Here is a 23,438-nt window from a genome sequence, read left to right as displayed (position 1 = left end):
CAATGCCAACAGATAAGAAATATGATAATTTCAATGAAGGCTTTACCAAAGAGATAATGCTCAAATACATTTGGAAGATAGGCAAGTTTATATATAGCGCAGGAAGGTCATTCCTGTTGGGGATTTGGGATGAATAAAAGTAGAAAAGTTTATTCCTCTTTCAAGAATTCAGTATTCTTTCCTTGAGTGGAAGTATTTAATGTTGCAGTAATTTTTTTTTTATTTTTTTTTTTACTTTTATTTTAGATCCAGAAGGTACATGTTCAGGTTTGTTACCTGAGCATATTGAGTGATGCTGAGGTTTGAGGCACAAATAATCCTCTCATCCAAGTAGTGAACACAGTACCCAAAGGTAGCTTTTCAACCCTTGTTCTACCCTTCCCTCCCTACTCTACTAGTCCCCAGCATTTATTATTCTCATTTTTATGTCCACGAATATCTAGTGTTTAGTTCCCGCTTATAAGTGAGAATATGTGGTATTTGGTTTTCTGTTCCTGCTCTTATTTGTTCCTGCTCTTATTTGCTTAGGACAATGGCCTCCAGCTGCATCCATGTTGTTGCAAAGGATGTAATTTCATGTTTAATGGCTGCAGAGCATTCCATGGTGTATGTGTACCACATCTTTTTTACCCAGCCCACCATTGATGGGAACCTAGGTTGATTCTATGTCTTTCCTATGGTGAATAGTACTGTGATGAACATATGAGTGCATATGTCTTTTTGTGTTTTTTGAGATATGTACCTAGTAATGGAATTACTGGGTCAAATGGTAGTTCTGTTTGTTATTTGAAAAATTTTCGAATTGCTTTCTGCAGTGGCTGAACTAATTTACATTCTCACCAACGGTGTATAATGATTGGTGTGAGATAGTATTTCATCGTATTTTTGATCTGCATTTCTCTGATTAGTTATTTTTACCCATTTTTTTATAAATGGGGTCATTTTCTGCTTTTTGAAATAATTTATTTATAAATTCTGGATATTAAAGTTTTTTCAAATGCATAGTTTTCAAATATTTTCTCCCATCCTTTAGGTCATCTGTTTACTCTGTTTATAGTTTTCTTTTGCTGTGCAGAAGCTCTTTAGTTTAATTAGGTCCCTCTTGTCAATTTTTGTTTTTGTGGTTGCTTTTGAGGAATTGGTCATAAATTTTTTCCCAAGGCTGTTGCCCAGAATGGTGTTTCTGAGATTTTCTTCTAGGATTCTTATAGTTTTAGGTCTTTCATTTAAATCTCTAATCCATCTTGAGTCAATGTTTGTATATGGTGATAGGTAGTGGTTCAATTTCATTCTTCTGCATATGGTTAGCCAGCTATCCTAGCCCTTTTTATTGAATAGGGAGTCCTTTTTCCATTGTTTATTTTTGTCAACTTTGTTGAATATCAGATGGCTGTAGTTGTGCAGCTTTGTTTCTGGGTTCTCTATTCTGTTCCATGGGTCTATGTGTCCTTTTTTTTTGTACCAGTACCATGCTATTCTGCTTCCTGTAGCCCTATAGTATAGTCTGAAGTTGGGCAATGTGATGCCTCCAGCTTTGTTCCTTTTGCTTAGGATTTCTTTGGCTATCTGGGCTCTTTTTTAGTTCCATATACAATTTAGAATTTATTTCTAGTTCTGTGAAAAATCATATTGATAGTTTGATAGGAATTGCATTGAATCTGTAGATTGCTTTGGGCGGTATGGCCATTTTGACAATATTTATTCTTCAAACGCATAAGCATAGGATGTTTTCCATTTCTTTCTGTCATCTATGATTTCTTTTAGCAGTGTTTTGTACTTCTTTTAGAGATCTTATCTGTCTTTGGTTAGATGTATTCCTTATTTTTTTTTTTGTGACTATTGTAAATGGGTTTGCATTCTTGCTTTGGGTATGAACTTGTATATTATTGGTTTTAGAAATGTTAATTTCTGTACATTGATTTTATATCCTGAGTTTTTACTGATGTCTTTTGTCAGTTCCAGGAGCCTTTTAGCAGAGTCTATAGGATTGTCTAGGTATAGAATCATACCGTCCATAAAGAAAGATAGTTTGAACTCTTTTTTTTTCCTATTTTGATGCCATTTATTTCTTTCTTTTGCTCTGGCTAGCACTTACAGTACTATGTTGAATAGGAGTGGTGAGAGTGAGCACCTTTGTCTTCCTCCAGTTCTCAAGGGGAATGGTTCCAGTTTTTGCCCATTCAGTATGATGTTGACTGTGGGTAAGTGGCAGGTTTTGAGAATCATAGCTAGTAGTTTCACTTTAAGACATGGAATTATTAGGCAATATATCCAAGGTCATAGGTCTAAAGTGATTTATTTTTAAAAGTAGTATCCATCTTCCCCAGTAAAATTAAGTTCCATAGATGAAGGTGTGTTGGCCTGTTTGATGTTTTTAAAAAATAAATTCGCTAGAAGTACAATAGGGTTTTTTTTCTTTTTCTTTTCTTTTTCTTTTAAGATAGAACAATAATTTGAGGCTAGGAGAAAATGTAATAATAGCAATAAGCAAGGTCTGGATTTCAGTGGTTATTACAATTCTTAAAGCAATCTGTTTACTCAGCTACTGATAAAACTGATTTTGCTAAACATTATGCCCACATCGAATATATTGTAAGTTGAAAGCGCTACACTGTTAAAATTAGCCCTTTCTTTTCACCATTTTTATTTGACATGAAGTAAGTTTTAACTTATTTTTGGATAATCAAAATGAATTTATTTTAAGAAGTTTCACATTTTTTAAATTGCACTGGCTTAAGTATTGATACAATAAATGTAATACTTGAATTCACTATTCAGACTTCTGTGATATCCCAGATCGGGCAGCTAGAAAGCATCTATAGGGAAGAGGGAAATCTTTCTCTTTACTCCCTGAAGGTTCAGTAATTGAGGCTGTGAAATAAACTGACAGTAGAAACATTACAGCAGAAAAGACATACATTTATTATGTGCATACGCATTGACATCTCACAAAATATGAGACCTGAAGAAGAGCCAGATGATTGAGGTGTATATATCTCTGAGCTACAGTGAAACAGGAGCTTGTGACTTCTGTGGGGGAAGTGGCAACAGGTCATGGGAAGGTTATGGGAGGAAATGTATGGCAAACAGATACTGTCTTGTTATGCAAATAAAAAGCCTCGCAGGTACTAAAAGTTGTCTCAGAGTAGTCCATCAGAAGAATCTGTAATAGCCTGTGACAAAGTCTGTCTGAGCTAAGTGTTGCCCTTCAGTAATCTCTCCTATGATAACATCTTCTCTAGTTCATGAGATTTTCATGGCAATTGTTTCCTTTATAGATCTAGCTTTCTTTTATAAAAGGACAGCTTTTCAGAGCCACTCTTATCTGCAGTTTCTTAGAATAATCAGCTTAAAATATGCCTAAAAGGCATATTCTGGGGTGGTATATTCTTGCATACTATAGTTATATTTTGGGGCGGTGTATTATGAGTCTGAACATATAATATGTAATATTTTTATATGGATGCCATATCAAAGTCAAGTTGATATGGTTTGGCTGTGTGTCTACCCAAATCTCATCTTAAATTGTAGTTCCCATAATCCCCACATGTCAGGGAGGGACCCGGTGTGAGGTAATTGAATCATGGTGGCAGTTACTCCTATGCTGTTCTTATGATAGTGAGTGAGTTCTCACGAGATCCAATGGTTTTATAAGGAACTTTGCCCCCTTTGCTAGGCACTTCTCCTTGCTGCCTCTCTGTGAAGAACGATGTGTTTTCTTCCCCTTCTGCCATGATTGTAAGTCTCCTGAGGCCTCCCCAGTCATGCCAAACTGTGAGTCAATTAAACCTCTTTTCTTTATAAATTACCCAGTCTCGGGTATGTCTTTATTAGCAGCATAAAATAGACTAATACACGAGTTTAGAGGAAATTGCTTTAATATTTTTAAATATATTAAAAATGTTCTTGAGTAAATTAAAATCTTCTACTCACTATCACTCCCACCCCACATATTGCAATTCCATGTTTAAGGGCTTGAGTCCTCACAGTGTAACTTACTAGCTATGTGACATCAAATCTATCATTTAGCCTCCCTATGCTTCATTTTCTTTTTCTTATTTATTTTATGTCTTTTTAATTTTTATAAAATGGGGATAAAAATTATATTTCCATCACTGAAAACATTGAAAGAATAAAGAGAGACAATGTAAGTCATATAGACTATTCAACACAATGTTATTGCTGATAGTAAACCTTAAGAAAATTGAGATTTTTTTATGATTTCTCACAGACACTGGGTAATATTTAGAGAAAATATATAAGAATTCTGAATTTTTAATTAATAAATAAATAAATTAAAGAATAAAAATCCAACACAAAATAATAATGATCGTACATAACTCCTTAGTAACTGTAGGATTTGGGAATGCCACTGAGACTCTTACAAACCTTTAGAATATGGGAACGTTGGAAATAATATAATCTGATGTCTCCATTTTAACACTTGGAAGACAAGAGTCAGAGAAAAGTTACTTTGTTTGTTCAAGCCAGGCAATGTGAATGTATGATATTCCTTTCTGTAACATCCACTGTTTAAAAATACTGAAATATTGTGATAAGGGAGGTCAGACCAAATATTTAAAAATAAACACACCTGAGATAAACACACCTGGCCAAATAATTGAAGGTTACCAGATTTGCAATACATTGCATGTATACGTGTGTATTCTATCAAAAAAGTTTGGCCAAAATGTGATATTAAAAGAAGTATTATTTAAAGTATTTGAAATATTTCAACCAAAAATGTTTGTCAAAATGTGACATTGAAAAAAACATTTGAAGTATACTATAGTTACTATAATATGAGTCATAACTTCAAACAATATACTGAATCTTGGCCCTAAATTTAAATTATAAAAATTAAATTATAACATTAAATATTATAAGATATATGTAACTTGGAATTTCCAGGACATATCAATGTCCATATAACTTTTTTCTGTTTAGTAAAGGTAATTTCATATGTTGAATTAAGCAGCACTTGAAAATTCTAAATTATCTTATCAATAAATTCATCGGAAAGTAAGAGTGCTTTGTGAGGAGATAAAGTATACAAAGGAAAATCTGTGCATATGTCATTTATTTTGACTTTCAATCCAGTATTTAAAATTTTTACATTTGATTAGAAAGACCAGAAAGATGGTGTCTCACCTTAAATATATTAAAACATTAGATATGAAATAAAGACATTCAGATAAACACTCTTTTTTTTTTGGTTTGTTTTTCAGGATTTAAGTTAAAGTTTAATGTAGATATCTTGCTTAAATTTGTTATGAGTTGTACACAAATTACATACAACATTTCTCAGCCTGAATGTTGATTGGAGTAAATGTTAAGGTATATAATTGGGGGTATTTGTGTTAAAAATTCATACTTAGAAACCTGAGATCTGTGGGAAGATTTTTAGTGTTTTATTCAATGTTTATCATTTGAGGTAAATGTTGGCAATAATTACAATAAAATTACTAAAGCAGATTCTTATATATAAATGTAAATCTCTTTCTCCTAAACTTATTACCTCATTTTTCTCAGCAACATAAAAATATCTAAATATTTTCTTAAAAACATGATTCAGTTCATACACTGGGATATAATTGTGTTTCTGAATTTAGACCTGTCAACAGGGATGATCAGGAAGGTACAAAACTTTTGGCTTTAGATTAGTTTTGTATATGTGTTTGGTGGCTCTGTCACATAGGGCAGGTCGCTGGTGGATATTATACATGTACTATAAGCTTATTATGCTTATTAATATAAGATGACTTATACAGAGTCAGGTATACTTATACTTACACATAGCTCCTTTTAGTGATAAAAATAAGTTTTGTTTGAGAAGTGATAAAAGATTAATTTTTGTCTATAAAAATTCATATGACCTGTAAAAATGTACAATATACAGAAAATTTGTCTTTACTTTTTAACTAGCATGTTGAATGTCCTTGTAATTATAGATAGCAGTTATAGCATTGCAATGCCAATGCTACTATGTCAAAAATAATATTCCTAGTTTAGCGTAGAGACACAAAACTTTTGACATAGAGAGAATAAAGTGGGTCCTAGCTATATAATTTACTCCCCAAATCAGTACAATGTTGACAGTGAAAAGGTACATATAAATAACAATGCCAGAAAAACAGGAGTTAAATAAGACTGTGACAGAAAAAAATGTGTATCAGTTTTTCTTTCACAGACATTTAAGAGTTCAAAGGAATTTATGTGGTTTGTCATATTTAATGTGATGCACTAGTATTAGGACTAGAAATAAAACCTTGGTTTTCTGACCCACATTGAGTTTCTGGAAACCCATAGTAGCCACATAAAAGTGGTAAGAACTCAAACATGTAATATCAAATAATTTTCAAAATATTTTTATCTAATTAAAAATTCCATTATTATCAAAGTAAAGCCATTTCCCTACTAACATCATAAAGGAAAGTAAAGGCAGAGCATTTTTTGTATGTTTTGGATATGCACAAACTCAAGTCACCAGGTTTTAGTTTAAAAGCACCAGTCCTCCAAAATCAAGGTTCAAATTTCTGTTACCACAGTATAATAACTAAGTCAATGCATAAAGTACAAACTTCTCTGCTATCTCTTTAGTCAACAAATTATAACAGATACAAATTCTGATCAGTAATCAACCACTTTATTCTAAGTCTGTCAGTGATTGGTCATTGTCATTTCTTATTTAGTTCATGTGAAGAGAGCAATACATGCAATTGTGTTGCCTCCTTGTCTCCTAAAGATAAATCCATTTGACATTAAACAAATAATCAAAATAGAAAGTTCTTCAGTAAAGAAGAAAGTGTTAGTAAAGAAACAAGATAGTGCTGGAAGTAAAATTTGAATAGAATGTGAATATGCTGTCAAAGAAGAGATACATAGCTCTGGAAATGTTGATTGTCACCATTCGAAAGCCTCTAGATATGCAACCAAAGGAACTTAATGAAGTTGAAATTATCAACATAAATGAGGAAAGCAGTCATGACAAAATGACGAAGATATCCCAGAGGCAAAGATGCCAGCAAAAAATATTTACATTGATGGAACACTTGGAGATACTTCATGGCATTGAAAGTACATGCAATGGATAAAATGTTAGAAAGTAATCCAAACTTAGAAAAGAAAATTATAACTTGCAAAATCATAGACAGGCAAACATCCACCCATCCTCTTTTTCTTTAGAGATGGAGTCTTGCTCTATTGCCCAGGCTGGAGGCAAACACTTTTTAAACTACTCTTGCTAAGTTTTTACAAAGTAAACAATTTAGTTCTCAATGTTTCTAATGCTTTAAATTGCAGTTAAATTTTATAAATATTTCTGAAATAAATATGAGTTTAGTTTTTTTATTTGCCTATGTATGTATAACTGGTAGTAAAGGAGTTTTTAATGTTTTGAGAAAAAGGTTTAAGGGTCATGGAACAATCACAATTTTTTTTCCCATTGATTATTGAGAATTTTTTTGCATGTCTTCAGCTTGCATGGTTAATTTAAGGCCTTGCAATACTGGACATAGTGAGGCTCACCTGTAATGTAGAACATATTTAACGAGATTGGACTTTTTTTTTTTTTTTAAGTATGGTTTGCTTCTATCACATTGATCATTTTTTGTACTTTTAACTTTTGATTTAATTTTAAATTTACAGAAAACATGCAATAGTAAAAGTAACTGCTAAAAGCCTTCCACCCATATTTGGCCATTGTTTACATTTTTCTCCATTTACTTTATAATCATTCTCTCTCTCTCTCTCTGTGTCTCTGTTTCCCTCTATCTGCCTTTCTCCATATTCCTACACTCTTCTTTCCTTTAAGTTTCTTGACTTTGCTATTTCTGAACCTTATTAGCTAGTTTGTTGAGAAGAATGTCACTTGATTTGGGTTGATCTGATATTTCTTCATGCTTATATTCAGGTTAGGCGTATTATTGGTAGGAATACCATAGAATTGAGACTGGGCTTTTTACTGACTCTTATAGTTTTATCACATTACTGGTGATGTTAACTTCAATTCTTGGTTGGAGTTATATATGTCAGATTTTTTTTTGTAAAATTACTTTTTTGGCCTAACATATAAATTTGGAGAGGGATATTTTATAATTTTTAAATTCCTGATTTCTTATCAAATGATAACCCACTAGTTTTAGCATCTACTAATGATGCAATTTTTTGTTTTTAAAGTTCAGATAAAACTAAGGGATAAAGGTAGCTAGAATGTAAATTGGTGCCGTATTTCTGTGGAGTATTTGGCAAAAAAAAAAAAAAAAAATCAGAAGTTTAAACACTTAAATATCTAGTAATTCCTTTTGTGGAATTTTTTTTCCAAAAAAAAATTACTGATTTCTTCATTGAAGCCATATTTAAGACAGTGATTTTTTTGAAATAAACTAAGTAACCTACAACAGAGGATTATTACATTAATAGGATATTAAGCAATTACTTTAAATTATGTTTTGAGGTACATTTAATGGTCAAGAAAATTATTTAACATATAATGTTAAGTAACATATCTAATTATAAAACAGCATTGAATTATCATATTTTTGTATAAATTAGGGTTTTTTAAGAGTAAAATAGAAGTTTATTTTATGAAAATAATAGTGATTATCACCTCTAGATTAGCAGCATTTAAGTACTATTTTGTTTTGCCTAATATTTAATTTTTTGATATTGTCTAAGTAAAAAAAAGGTTTAATATTTTTGTGGCACAAATTTTATATTTGAAGCAAATAAAACATTATAAGCATCTTCAGTAATAGTCACATTAACATTTTACAATATAATTGGAGTTCGTGTGAGCTGAGCAATCAGTTATTTGCAATGTTTAACTCACTCCTTTGGGATCAGGGGAAATGCTAGGTATTGATTCACAGTGACCGGTTGAAAATGAAGATGAAATAAATTGTTTGATCAAAGTGTATTTGCTTAGAAATTCATGCATTTGGAAACTAAACTACAAAAGCAGCATTAATTCAATTTCCTTTCAACTTTTCTTTCAGGAAAAAAGTCTTATTGTCCCCAAATTCTAATTAGCACAGATGCTCTTCAGCTTATCATGGGGTTATAGTCTGATAAACGCATTGTAAGTTGAAAATATTGCAGGTTGAAAATGTATTTAATACACCTAATCTACTGAACATCGTAGCTTAGCATATCCTACCATAAACATGATCAGAATACTTGCTTTATATATAACCTACAGTTGGGCAAAAATCATCTAACACAAAGTGTATTTTACAATAAAGTGTTGAATAGCTCATGTAATTTATTGAATACTGTACTGAAAGTGAAAAACAATTTTGTATTGGCACCCGAAGTGTGGTTTCTACTTAATGTGTATTCCTTTCACACCATTGTAAGGCTGAAAATCAGTAAGTCAAACAATTGTAAGTCAGGAACTGTATATGTTTTTAGAATTTATCATTAATTATTATTGTTCATATGGTTTTTTTATTCATCTTCAGCGGCGGCATTTTACATACAAAAAACTGTATTAAAACATTTTTCGTTGAATGAATTAGCATTGCATGATTGTAAAATATCAAATTTATATATTTTATAAGGTCCTTCATAACATGTGCTCTGCTTTTTCATTAAATTCTCATTTGCATTGCCGTAGTTTGTACTTCTTTTACTGAATGTCTTTTCTTTTTATTCTTGGTATTCTTTACTACATGTTCTCTGAACTTGCTATGTTTTAAAAAACTTTCACTACCGTACATATACTCATAATTCCTACTTCTTCTAATTTCTATTCAAGAGCATCTTCCCAAGGAAACGCTCAATTGACTGCCTTAGGTTGACTTCATTGTTTCATATCTTCATAGTCTACTATTGTATATGTACACCTTTATACAGAAATGTCCATATTGTACTGTAAATACTTCTTTGCATGCCTATCTCTAAGTATATCTGTAGCCTTCTCTCAAAACAAATACAGTTTGTTTTCTTTTTATTTCCTGAAAATTGCAAAGGGATTTGTATACTATGAATTTAATTAAATTCTTGAAATATTAATTAGCAAAACTGTAATGAAAATTACTTACTCTTTGCTATCATCAAAATTTACTTATCAATTAAAATTAAATATTATTGTTTTTAAAATAGAAAATTTTTAAATTCAAAATTTAAAATTAAACATCTTAATTTCATGAATCATTGCTAATATAATGGATTCACTACTGACAGGTTGCAGGAAGTTTTTAATTTATTTTGTTATCCTGATTCTATGCTAGATTTATATGAAACTATTAAATTATCACTCTTTCCTGAGCCAGAATCTATCAATTTTAAACAAAAATGCACCAAGCATTATTACTTACAACGTGCTTTGGAAAATGCTAGAGGTGAGATGATAAAAGAACTTTACTCTAACTTTCAGAACATAACAAATCTCTCAGTATTATTTGCCCCCAAAGCAATACATAACTTCTAATAGGTAGAAAGAAAGGATAGTGAAAGAGAGAAAAGAGATTGAGGTACTTCTCAAGGAAATTATCATAATTGTAGATCTCTGCAATTTTGCCAAACATAAGTACATCAAGAACTAACCAAGAAAACTTTTAACCTTATGTTCGTGTACTCTTACTCATATCTCTTTGGAAGACAGGATAATAAAAATATTTATCTTGTATCTGGAGCCCAGCTGAAAACCATAATAGAGTTTCACAATGCAAGATAATCCCAGCTCTCAAAAAAGTACAGTAAATGAGTTTTCAGTAATTTAATCAGAGTTTAAAGAAGGCTTTAAATGTCAAGTGTACAGAAAACAGGACAGATAATAGGGATATTATGTATCTTGAAACTTAATATTTTTTATTGTCAAGTTAATTCATATTTTAAAGATATATATTCAAAAATATGTAAATAATCACTAAACTAAGTGTATACATTGAAGTAACTGAAATTAGAAACACGGGCTAGGTGCAGTGGCTCACGCTCGCATTCCCAGCACATTGGGAGGCTAAGGCACACGGATCACTTGAGTTCAAGACCAGCCTAGCCAACATGGTGAAACCCCGTTTCTACTAAAGATAAAAAATTAGCTGGGTGTTGTGGCATATCTCTACTGAAAATACAAAAATTGGCCAGGTGTAGTGGTGTATGCCTGTCATCCCAGCTACTTGGGAGGCTGAGGCACAATAATTGCTTGAACCCAAGAGGTGGAGGTTGCAGTGAGCTAAGATGGTGCAGTCTCAAAAAAACAAAACAAAGCAAAACATAAAACAACAACATGAAGTTTAGGTCTAGAATGGAAAATCATGTTTCAGTTATCCTATTCTCAGAAAGCTCTATGTTCTTCAAGTTAGAAAATTTAATTTGCTCTAGGATCTGAGCAGATAGACAAATAAGCTGTATCTTGAATATTCTCCAGTGAATAGTGGCATAGTTTTTCTTGTAAATATTTTTGAAAACTTTCCATTTTAAAAATACATACCTGGGAGTCCTCTGCTTTTGAAGATGATATTATGAAATATTTAATATTATTGTTATTATTTTCTGCTAAAGGGTGGAGGTGGCTGGAAATACTAATTTAGGACAGGATATCCTAGTGTTCCAACCAGCCTACTTCCTGCAGTAGTCACTCACTTACTGTAGGTAGCACAGCTCTTTGAAGCCTATTATCTGACCTCACAGGCCATATTTCTCTATGACTTAAAATAGGAAGTGCTTTATAAAATGACTTCACACTGGTTGACCTCCTTCTGCCAAGCCACTGCTACCTCCCAGAATACTTCCATTGAGCTAGTAGGGGCCAACCATAGAAGTGGATCTGAAGTATCTTAAAACCCCTTGATTCCATTGTTCAATGGTTTTGATTTTTTAAGCAGCAAAACTCTTTCTACAAAAAAAAAAAAAAAAAGAGCAAAATATCAAATATATATAAGTGTTAAAAGTGGAGCAGGTCTATTTGAAAAAAAAAAAAAAAAGTGGGATTTCTACCTTGCCTCTTAGCACCTCTACTATGGCCATTTCTCAGACAATTTCTCAGCATCACTTTGTCTCCATCAAGAACTGTTTGAAAACTATTAAACTTTGGGAAGAATGAAACAGGTACCAGCCAATGGAAGGCAAAATGGCTATGGGTGGACCTGTTTTCTTTACTAATACTAAAAAAAAGTTTTCATTTATGTAGGCTTGCATTTTCCTGGATTGTGAAGGAATCTGGACTGGCAACTCTTAACTAAAGCTTTATTGTTTTCTTGTAACTACAGGTCAATGTCTCAATTCTCTTTTTTCTCGTAATCTTGTTCTATCTTAGCTAAAGCATTTGCATAGTTACAATACCATTATCCACAGTAGACTAGTTTCAAATGTACTTAATTTTTTTAAATTAATTTTAAAGTGATTGTCTTTCTAAATCCAGATTTACACCTATAAATTAGTAACCAGAAAAGATTGTGAACATCTTCGATCCTCAATTTTCTCATGCATAAAATAAGAATTCTAAAAATTTAGTGACTTAAAATATGCAACATTTATCAAGCTCAGAACCTGGCCCACACTTGGTCTCAGTAATATTAATCTTGTCCTATCCTTTGTAGATAGAAAACTGCCTCCTATGACACATTGTCTGACTCGTACAAAGAAAGTAATGTATAATCTTTTTTTTTTTTTTTTTTTTTTTTTTTGAGACAGAATCTCGTTCTTTCGCCCAGGCTGGAGTGCAGTGGTGCGATCCTGGCTTACTGCAAGCTCCGCCTCTCAGGTTCACGCCATTCTCCTGCCTCAGTCTCCCGAGTAGCTGGGACTACAAGCGCCCACCACCGCACCCGCCTAATGTTTTGTAAGTTTTTTTTTTTTTTTTTTTTTTAAGTAGAGACGAGGTTTCACTGTGTTAGCCAAGATGCTCTCGATCTCCTGACCTCGTGATCCACCCGCCTTGGCCTCCCAAAGTGCTAGGATTACAGGCATGAGCTACCGCGCCCGGCCCAAGTATAATCTTAAAAAAAGAATTCTTTTATTTTTGTAGAAGGATATAATAACAGGAACTCAAGTTTCATTTATCTTATAAAAAGAAGTATGCCTGAATTATTTGTCTCACTTCTTACTGGAAAAAAGAAAAAAAAAAAGTTAACCTCTTTTTATACACACAGATCCAATAATTAATTCATGTGTAATCTTTAGAATTAGAATTCCAGGGCCATTTGCAGATCTCTCTCTCTCTTTCTCTCTCTCTCTCTCTCTCTCTCTCTCTCTGTGTGTGTGTGTGTGTGTATGCGCGTGCCATTGTTTCTTACGGTAAAGTGATAAGAATAATTTGTGATTATAAAATAAAAACGATGTATTCTACTTCCAGCCATGACCAGCCCTGACTGGCACCCAGACTAGACTCCATTAAAAACATTCATAAATCTGGATAAAATAAATGATTCAACTCTTTTTAGGCATCGAACAAGAACCAACACAGGACTATGACTCTTAAATGAAGGAAAATATATAAATTAAACAAAAGCTAAAATAATTGATTAAAAGAAGACTTGTACAATAAGAAAAATCTCAGGCCAGGCGTGGTGGCTCACGTCTGTAATCCCAGCACTTTGGGAGGCCCACGTGGGTGGATCACCTGAGGTCGGGAGTTCAAGACCAGCCTGATCAACATGGATAAACCCTGTCTCTACTAAAATTACAAAACTAGCCAGGCATGGTGGCGCATGCCTGTAATCCCAGCTACTCGGGAGGCTGAGGTAGGAGAATCACTTGAACCCGGTAAGCCGAGATCGCGCCATTACACTGCAGCCTGGGAAACAAGAGCAAAACTCCATCTCAAAAGATAATAAGAAAAACCTCTTTTTTTTTTTTTTTTTTTTTTTGAGATGGAGTCTGGCTCTGTCGCCCAGGCTGGAGTGCAGTGGCGCAATCTTGGCTCACTGCAAGCTCCGCCTCCCGGGTTCACGGCATTCTCATGCCTCAGCTTCCGGAGTAGCTGAGACTACAGGTGCCCGCCACCACGCCCGGCTAATTTTTGTATTTTTAGTTGAGATGGGGTTTCACCGTATTAGCCAGGATGGTCTTGATCTCCTGACCTCATAATCCTCTTGCCTCAGCCTCCCAAAGTGCTGAGATTACAGGTTTGAGCCACCGTGCCGGGCCCTCTTTTTAAAAATAAAGTAGAATACTACTAGATGAAAACTCTTTCTATAGTAGTGGTTGATGTGCAGATAAATGTAACAAACTTCCTTTTTTCTATCCTTAAATTTTATTTGAAGGAAACCGATTATTTAAAACCAAATAAAAATCGTAACACTATAATAGGATTTATTAGATAGATAGTTGTACAATATACAGAAACTAACACAAAGGCCAGAAGGCAAGTGGCCGTTACTTGGAAAAATTCTTAAATTTTATGTGACGTGATCACATATTATAATTCCTAAAGTACCCACAAACAATCTAATAATAAAAATATATACAGTGAAAAGGCTAGAGGAATTAAAATAGAATACCACAACTATTTAATTAAAGAATGATGAAATGAGAAATACAGCACAAGAACCACAAAAATAAGACAAATAGAAGTTGACTGGCACAGTGACAGACCTAATCCAACCACACAAACAATTATATTAAATATATATAGGCAAAATACTCCACATGAAAAGCAGAGATTTTTAGACTGGAAAAAGGACCCAGATATATACTTTCTGTGACAAATAAACTTTATATACACTCACAGCTGTTACCAAACAAAAAATAAAGAGAGAGAGAAAAAAAAGAGATTCATTATAATTCATCAAAATTAAAATCTCTTGGTAGATCGTACCTGTAATCCCAGCTATTCAGGAGGCTGAGGCAGGAGGATAGTTTGAGGCAGGAGTTCGAGAACTGCTTGGAAAATAGCAAAACTGGTCTCTACAAAAAAAAAAAAAAAAAAAAAAAAAAAAAAAAAATTAGCCAGACACAGTGGCACATGCCTGTAGTCACAAGTGCTTAGGAAACTGAAACAGGAGAATCACTTCACTGCAGGAGATGGAGCCTGCAGTAAACTATGATTATGCCACTACACTCCAACCTGAGGGACAGAATTAAACAAACAAACAAAAAAATCGGGAAATTCTTCTCATCAAAAGACGTCCTAAAGAAAATTAGAAGTCAAGTCAGTCACACACTGATAGAAAATATTTTTAGTACCTATTCTGACAAAGAATTTCTATACTGAAATAATAATATATCAATAATAAAATATCAGTAAAAAGACAATTTAATTAAAACGTTGGGTAAAGAATAGAAGAGATATCTCACAACAGAACATATGAGGAAACATAGTAAGATAAATACTAACCTCTAGTGGGAAACCACTACACATTCATGAGAGTGACTAAACTTTAATATATGAACAAGACCAAATGTTGGGATAATAAAGAACAACTGGAAGTCTTTCACACTATGTGGAAATGTAAAATTGTACATCCACTTTGAAAAAGTGTTTCGAAGTTTCTTATACATTTAAAACTGAATCCACCCCGGAATTGTAGTCTTACTTATTTACTCAAGAGAAATGAAAACATGTACATAAAAAGACATATAGAATGTTTGTGGCAACTCATAATAACTAAAAATTGGAAACAACCAATTATAAAGAGATGCATAAACAAATGGTGATATGTTCCTATAATGGAATATTGCTTAGACATTAAATATTGGACTCCTGATATATGCCACATAATAGGTAACTCTTAAAAACATTGTGCTGAGCAAAGTAATCCAGATAAAAATAAGTGCATACTCTATTACTCTATATGAAGTCCCAGAACAGACAAAACTAACCCCTGGTAGTAAAAATTAGAACAGGGCTTGTCTTTAAGGGGGTTGGAAATTAATTTTAATGTGATATGGGGAAACTTTCTGGGATGATGGAACTGTTCTATGTCTGATTGAGGTGCTGATTACATTAGTGTGTTCATTTCTCAAACATCAAATTGTATAGTTAAAATTACGTATTTTACTGTGTAAATATTTTTCTTCAGTTAAAAATGCAATAAAATTCAAGCAAGCTCACACATGATTTATCAAATCAATAAATACTGACTGGAATTTTTTTTTGAGGTTCTCTACATAAATATCTTTGTTGATATTCTAATCACACTAAATAAACTAATAAAACACTTTTTCTGGCATTTTGACATACTTTAATCTTATTAAAGCTGGTCAAATTTCACCAATTGATTAAGCTAAAATCTCAATGAAATATTTGAAATCTCTAATCTTTTTATTGTATTCTTCTCTTTAGCACTTATCGGAAAGCAAAAATTTCATAATACTAACATCAGGACCTAAGTAATTAAAGTTCTAAAAAAATATAGGGTATGCATTAAATGCTAGATACAATTCATTTGAAATTTGTCTTTCTAAAATAGTTTTTACTCTTATTTTATGTATTTATTGTTTTAGGTGACTTTTCTACAATTTTGAAAATGATGAAACATTATTTTGATTAATATATTAGAGAGAATAATACAAGGAAAACTAATATGTCTACCACCCAGATTTAACAAATGTAAGCTTTTTATAAATGCCATATTTGTTGAAACCTTTTTTAAAAAATAAAATACTACACATACCATGCCAGTTGTATCCATGTCCTGCTTCATTTCTATTTCTTTTCCTCCCTTCTCAGAGAGAAGTGACTGTTCTACAGTTATTATATGTCTTTAAAAAATATTTTTCTATGTATCCTTTGAGCAATATACATTATCACTTTAGATTGCAAAATTTTAAGTTTTATGTTTATGTAAATGTACATTTTAAGTTTATGTAAATGTGCATATTCTTTGTCCTTTTTCTAATTTGCTTTTTTACATTAAATCATCATATTTTCTACTTTGAAATGAAATAATACAAGTTAGTCATAGGAAAACTACATTGCCATTGATTTAATTGCGTACCCCTGTTTTCCTCCATTTATTCTTTGATGTAATATTTGTAGGTATAATGAGGAAGAAAAGTAAGAATTATTGAACAACTATTCTCTACAACACATTGCGCTAAGTACTTGTTTACATTATCTCATTATATTTTTAATGGGTGCTATAAACATCATTAAACATCCTTAGGAGTAAGGACAAGTTACCGATCATGTAACAAATTGTTGTGAAACTCAGTCTCAATTATCAAGATGTCTATAATGTAGCTGCAATGTGAGAATATGAACATACAACCACAAGTAATACAAATTAATATATGCAAGCACTGAAAGAATAGTATTAAGCAAAAAAACTTACATCAACAAGAGTTCAAGGATTATAAACATTTACCAAAGTCAGAGCAGGACTCACAGATCCACATGATGTTTTGTCTTAGTACAAGAGTAAATTAGATTTCAACCTGTCTCTTATTCCTCAGAGTTTTCTGCAAATTCTTCCAAGGTTCTCCTCTTGAACAAAATCCATTTATCCCTTAGGCTTTATCCCACTTTTCAAGCCTCCATTCTACCAACTTTGTTCTTAGGCCCAGCAAAAATGCAACTGACCAAAAACGATGAATTACCTGCAATGAATTACCTATTCCTTCCACATGGTAAAACATGTAGCTTCCATAGTGTCTCTCGCCTCTTGGTTTCAGTTTGGCCACAAGACTTGCTTTGGTCATCGTGATGTTAAGAGTTATGATGTGAGTAGAGCCTTGAAATACGCTTTCATGTTTGGGCTTGCCTTTTTTCACTCCTGCTTTTTGCCATGAGGAACACCTGCTTTGATTAACCACTTATCTAAAGCAGCTGAGATAGATAAAGCAGCCCCAGATCCAATCTGCATCTTGGAGCAATCCCAAGTATGCAAAACCTGTGTCAGTGGAATCTTAGTTCCTCCACAGATTCAAGAGCCAAAAATAAATGCTATTGTTGCAAACCACTAAATTCATCAGGTTGTTAGTGCAGTATTATTGTGTAAATAGTCTACTCAGGTAGCTTCTCCCAGTTTTCTAAATTACAATTGTTCCTCAGTATCTGTGGGGGATTGGTTGTAGAACCTCAGTGGATATCAAAATTCACAGATTCTCAAGTCCCTTATTTAAACTTGCATGGAATACATCATCCCTTATACTTTAAATCATCTCTAGACTGATTATAATATCTGACACAATGTGAACACTATATAAATAGTTATTACATTCTTTAGGGAATAGTGACAAGAAAAAATAGTCTGAACATTTTCAGTACAGACACGACAATCGATTTTTTTTTTTAATACTTTTTATCCACAGTTGGATGAATCCATGGGATGTAGAACCAATGACACAGAGAGCTGACTGTATTATGAACATTTTTTTATTGCACCTACATAAAACATACTCATGATGAATTAATAAATATCATGTAGACCCTCCTAAACCATCTCTTGAATGTTAAATAAAAATCTCTAAATGCCTATTGGTTATAAAAAATATCTTGTATTCAAACTTAACTAGTTCAACAATGAACCAATCATCTTTTTCCCACCACCCACACAAATCATCCTCTTTTCAATTTCCCTCCCACCTGATATCATTTTACCTATTGCCCAAATCACAATCATAGAAGGCATCACTAACTCCTTCCTATCTCAATTATTCCATCCAATAGTTAACTAACAGCTTTGATTTTATTTCCTAAATGTCTCTTTAATCTCCCTCCTTTATACTTTCTACCTTACTTTAGACCTTACTCTTGTTATATATCTTCTGTCTTCTACTTCCTGGGTCCCTCTGTGTGACTCTCCAAAAATGTGTTATTATCTTATTTATTGTTATTTTATTGTTATAATCTTCTGAAAATGTAACTCTTATAATGTTATGTTCTATGCTGATATCCTTGGCCTGTGCCATTCCCCTGTAGCTGAAAATTCAGACAACTTAGAAAGGTAGACCAGTAGTACTTAGGTGACTAAGCCTATCTTTACCATTTAAGAAAATTCAGAAAATTCCATTTCAGAAAATTATTTGTTTAGGAAGGCTTCTCTGAGCTAACCCTTTCCTCACTGCCCCCCACCATTATCTTTCACATGCAAAAGCAGGATTGGGAGAGCTTTCCATGTATTTCCCTAATTATTATTGCCTCCCTTATTCTAATAATTGTACTACATTATATTTATATTTTTACTTTTCTCTAGTAGTATTGCACACTGAGTTCCCTCTTAATCTGATTCTCCTGGTACTTACAGTAATGATTGACACATAGTAGGTGTCATGAATGAATACAGACAGGGAAGAAAAATATTAGTAATATAAAATTAAACTGTCAGAATCTTACTCTAAAGTGTAGTTGTTCACACACACTTCACCTTGGAGTCCTCCTTACTGTCGATTTGCCAGCATACTGAAACTTTAATCCACATTGACAGACTCTGCCATTCTGCATAAATGTAACATACCTAATATTTAGAAAGGTAAATTTTGATTAGGACAAACAGGAGTTTGATATATTGATATTTAAAATCCAAGACTGAAAGATAAATAGTAGTTGTGGAACACCTGTTACACTTCAGAGAGTTTTCATATGCTAAGTAGGCATAACCCTTAAGTAATATAAGATAGATGTGTCAGTCTGAGTCCAAGTTTAATACAGATGATTATTCAGTAGAACAGGAGACAGAAATAAAAACGTGTTATTTAGTAAAAATACAGAGAATTCCAAAACATATAATAATAACAGATACAATGAGAAGCTGCCACCTCCATGGTTAAGAAAGACATCCAGTGAAGAACCTTGCCTCCAGGGCTGAGATATACAGAACTTTCCAGTGAGAGTTCTGTTCACTGAATAGCTGAAAAGTTGCAGTAATATCAGGGTGATGGAACTTGCTAAAGATTTGTTCTTTTGCATGATAGGAAAAGACTATTCAGGTGGAGATGTCTTACTGGAGATAATTTATGAAACTTCCTGAGGGGATGCCATGGAAACCTACCGGCTGCTGCTGGCTGCCTTCCCCTGCAAGAGCCAGATGCCTGAGAAGGTGTGGTGCCTGCAGGAACTGGACAGTGAAGGAGCTACACCTGCTGCAAGAGCCTGTAGAAAGGCACACTAGAACCAATAAGCAAAACCCATTCCTTCTGCAACATCTCTCCAGCACTCTTTACCAGCAGCTGGCAAAGGTAAGCGATTTAAAAGGCCCAGTTACATTTTCACATAAAAGGCAATGTAGCATGAACTTGGAACTGAGAGGCAATAAACTGGTAATTAGCGCAGTAGGCGTTAACAATCTACTTTTTAAAGGTGAGAACAATGAGTCTCAGGAAGACATAGTAAAATCTCTGAGCTCATCCATCTATGGAACTAAGGAAAGGTCATGGTGGGGACTGAGGGATCGAAGTTGGGTAAATGACAGAGGATACTTGTTTTGATATCTCTGGAATGATTTCCCAATTGGGAAATGCAATGCCTTTAATATAAAAATTTAATCTATTTCTCAAACAACAGTAGCTTTTGTATATAGACATCATATTACCCTGATGTAAAAAATGTCAAAGAAAATATTTTTTCCTTTGACTAATAAATATCATTAAAGTATATAATATAAACTATACTAAATTAAACTCATGTGCTCATTCATTCAACAAAAATTACTGCGCAATGATTATATGACATATATTATTTTTGTATCTATGATTTTTGTGAAGTTAATTGATAAAAATACAATTATAAGTATTGTGTTTTCAACTTGAGTTACAGTTTTAAAACTCGGTTTAATTTTCTATGTTTGGTGTCTTTTTTTTTTTTTTTTGAGTGACAAAAAAGACAAAAGAAAAAGACAGGAAAAAAAAAGCAAACAAGATTCCTCATATTTATTAGATAGTATCCAGTTTTAAAAAGTTGAGATTGAAACTATTTTGAAATTGCATGATAAATGGTTGAGGTTTTTCTGTTTTATTTCTGCTGAAGTTTTACTTCCAAGTTTCTGACAGTTAGTTTGTACTTTAAGATTATTAATACATTCAGACTAAATGAAGAAAATCTTTATCAAAAAGACTCCAGGAAAGTCACAAAATACAATAAATCCCGGAGTATGGCAATGTTCTAAGTTGGTTTAAAAATAAAAGTGTATCTACGGCCAGGATAAATTATTTTATCTCAATGATAAAGGTATTGAAAAGTAAAATAAATTGTTTTTCATGAAGGATCTATATATGCTTGACAGATTAAATTCAATCAAGCTTTTTTAGAATACTTTTTTCATAAGCAACATAAATATTTCCTGTCATTTATAATTCTTAGAGTAAGATTAATTTTTATTTTCTAACCATAATCATATTGGCCTCCCTTTTTGGAGGATACATTATTTTTTCAAATAAAAATAACTGTTGATTTTGTTTGCACATTTTAAAATAGACCAGTAACATATGTCTTATGTAGACAATTCTCTTGTCACCTGTGAACCTACGAATAGGGTCACTATAGTTTAGCCGATTGAGTTAGATTTATCATTTGAATGTGTCCTTTTCAAAAGCAATAATAAGTTTTCTGTATTTGTCCCTAATCCTGGAACTTATCAGTCTCTAGTTATATCATTTTAGCAGGTAAAACTTTTGATGGCTGCTGGAATTCACACAGTATCCTGAGCCTGTGGCATTTTTGTGCAACGGATCATTTATACTACAGTCCTTAAACTCCATATAAGAGGCATTGGGAAGTGTGGCTACTCTGAAAGTAGCCTTTTCTAGAAGTTAAATGACTTTAAAATATCAACATTTATACTGGAAGGTAGCATCTAACATTTAAGATCTTGTGAATTATTCTATCATTGATATGATTGCAAAAATACAATCTAACCTGTAAAACTTCACTAGACTCCTTAAATGCATCTTAAAAAATTGAAATTTATCGTAACTGTGCATCAAACTTTAAGAAAAGTGGTTTCCTAAGAGGCTATGTATTGCATTTATATTGTGGTTCTACAATATATATCAGGTGTACTTTTGAACCTCTCTTACATTTTAAAAACCCTCTCTAGGTCCTTTCTCCATATTTTCTCTGACTTTCTAGAGAGTCAGTAAAATATTAAACATCTTCATGAAGAATGGTCTACAAATAAAATGTTTTCATTATTTGAATATTCTTGTTCTAGGTGTGTTCATTTACCCCCCCCCCAAAAAAAATTGTTTCAATTCTTAAGGTTTAAATTATTTCTATGTTTATTTTCCTACTTTATAAAATGTTAAATTTTATAACTAAAAATATTCTTAATACTGAATGCATAATTGTACTATCCTGTGTATTACCACTTTTGTCACAGAGATTTCCATGAAAGTTATTTAAGCATGTCTTTTCTAAATTGTGAAAGCTGTTAGCGTAGATGTTTCTATTTATTATGTTTCCTGCCATTTATACAGTATTTGTGCTCAACATAAACTGTAATTATTTTATAGTCATTATCCACTGTCCATATTAGCCAGAACGCACTCCAAAACCTGGAGTAATTAAAAAACAATCTCTATGTAGAGCCTATGTTAACTAAAAGCCCATACACTAAAACTCACACTCTTCACTTAGTAGAAAATCAAGATGGGAGACTGAGAGATGAGAAATTACTTAATAGATACAATGTATACTCTTCAGATAATGGTTATGCCAAAAGCCCAGCCTTCGCCGCTATGCAATATATCCATGCATCAAAAATGAACTTGTGGCCGGGCGCGGTGGCTCAAGCCTGTAATCCCAGCACTTTGGGAGGCCGAGGCGGGCGGATCACAAGGTCAGGAGATCGAGACCACAGTGAAACCCCGTCTCTACTAAAAATACAAAAAAAAAATTAGCCGGGCGCGGTGGCGGGCGCCTGTAGTCCCAGCTACTCAGGAGGCTGAGGCAGGAGAATGGCGGGAACCCGGGAGGCGGAGCTTGCAGTGAGCCGAGATCGCGCCACTGCACTCCAGCCTGGGCAACAGCGTGAGACTCCGTCTCAAAAAAAAAAAAAAAAAAAAAAAAAAAAAAAAAAAAAATGAACTTGTAACCCTTAAATGTATGCAAATTTAAAAATTTGTATAGTTTACACAGATTTAAAGAATAAAATTTTATTTAGTGATTATAATCAATATGATTAATTTTCTTAGTCTGTACTAGAATAAAATAAGCCAATGTAACTGTGAAAGGTAATTGAGGAAATATGCTTTAAAAGTATAATAATAATAAAAAATAAAATTAAAAAAAAAAGAAATATAGAATGCTAAATCCAGCAGGTATCTTAAAGATAATCATACCAAAGACTCTCACTTTACTGTTAAGGAAACTGAGGCCTTTCTTGAGGTATGTCCCCAGGGAAACAGGCTTTGGATTAAGATTTGTATTTAGGAGGTTTATTGAGAAGTGTTCTAGGGAAGAAAGTTATGAGTCAGTAAAGGAAGCCAGATTAGGCAGAGCATTTGGGTGGACTGAGATGTAGTTGTTGACATGGATGTAAGTTAGCCCCAAGGGGAGCTCTCGGCTTGAGAAGGCCCTACTCGGTTGCCCCAAATTGGGTTCAAGCTTCCTTCAG

General features: G+C 33.0%; 1 long non-coding RNA gene across 1 annotated transcript in view; it reads right to left on the bottom strand.

The window, feature by feature from the left end:
* Positions 1-17,688, bottom strand: part of LOC135971992 (uncharacterized) — a 30,354-nt gene extending 12,666 nt beyond the window's left edge. The window contains exons 1-2 of the long non-coding RNA XR_010588505.1: positions 17,485-17,688; positions 14,762-14,850 (exon numbers count right to left, since the gene is read on the bottom strand). This is a non-coding gene — a long non-coding RNA (uncharacterized lncRNA). The remainder of the gene's footprint in view (positions 1-14,761; positions 14,851-17,484) is intronic.
* Positions 17,689-23,438: the final 5,750 nt, after the last annotated feature.

Source organism: Macaca fascicularis, chromosome 1, assembly GCF_037993035.2.
Source record: "Macaca fascicularis isolate 582-1 chromosome 1, T2T-MFA8v1.1".
NCBI classification, from domain to species: Eukaryota; Metazoa; Chordata; class Mammalia; order Primates; family Cercopithecidae; genus Macaca; species Macaca fascicularis.
The sequence above is the reverse complement of the archived record's forward strand: the minus strand, read 5'-3'. Positions and strand labels throughout refer to the sequence as shown.